Source organism: Egretta garzetta, unplaced genomic scaffold (assembly GCF_000687185.1).
Source record: "Egretta garzetta isolate BGI_Z169 unplaced genomic scaffold, ASM68718v1 scaffold255, whole genome shotgun sequence".
Lineage (NCBI taxonomy): Eukaryota > Metazoa > Chordata > Aves > Pelecaniformes > Ardeidae > Egretta > Egretta garzetta.
In genome coordinates, this window is record NW_009259797.1 from 224,699 (window position 1) to 225,928 (window position 1,230).

A 1,230-nucleotide genomic window follows, 5' to 3' on the forward strand; every position below is an offset into this window, starting at 1 on the left:
GACTCTGCTGTGGGCAGTGGGGCATCCTAGGAGGCAGGGCAGCCTCTAACGTCGCTGCCCTTCCTAGAGCCCTGGCTTCACAGTGTCAGCCAACTCTCCTGATGTGCAGGGCCAACCTTGCCTTACAGATGAGACATTCAGAGGTGGCTCTCCTGATGGAGATGGATGTAGATGCAAAATAAAATACTTCTTTCTCAGGCAGAGTTTAATTACTCCCATGGAAGTACTCCCACAGCAGTTTTATCTTTGGAGACCTTCTCTGGAAAGGCTGGGCCTGCCAGTGTGTTTTCTGCAGTGCTGTTTCTCTCTGACAGAGAGATGAAGATCTATCAGCGATAAAAATAGGCTTAGTGCCCTGTCTTGGTAGCATCCTTGATACTGCACTGTAAAAGTAGGAAGAGGGAGGAAGGGTAACATCCCCTCCAGGCAAAGCTGCTTTCTCTGTCCCCTTCTCCCGTGAAACACTATATGCTTTTAAGGATGAGTTCATGGCAACGTGTGTTTGTGGAACAACTGGGGACACCAAGAACATAATCACCTCCTGCTCCAAGCACAACATTTTAGCTTAAAAGTCTATGGCATTTTATGGAATTTGCAGGAATTTGCCACCCCAGGTTGGCAAATCTAATGCTCCTTTGTCATTCAAATGCCCGCTGAAGGGTTGCTTGCCTGCCCTGCCTGTAGGATTAGTCTGGGAACTAAAACTGTCCAGAGAGCCAAAAGCTGTGGAACAGAGGACTTTTCCTACAGCGCTCCATAGATCACTGTGTAAGTAAAACTGTCTCGGCTGATTTTTCTGCTGGGAAATTATAAATGTGAACATTGAACCCCAGTGCTGATCAACTTTAAAATTAGACACTCACGCTAAATCTGTCAAATTTCATCAGATAACATAGTGAAAAATAAGCTCAGTTAACAGGAATAAATGTCAGTTAATTAGTCAACAGTCAGTTAATATGTTACATGGGATATTCCTGTTGTAAAACATCCGATGTAATTGCAAAACATTAAACAGTACTGGAGTGATACCAGCACTGAGTTTTCCACAGTTTTGTGCTGGTTTTGTCTGGGGTAGAGTTAATTTTCTTCATAGTAGCTAGTGTGGGGCTATGTTTTGGATTTGTACTGGGATAGTACAGGGATGGTTTCATTACTGCTGAGCAGGGCTTACACAGAGTCAAGGCCTTTGCTGCTCCTCACCCCACCCCACCAGCGAGGAGGCTGGGGGGG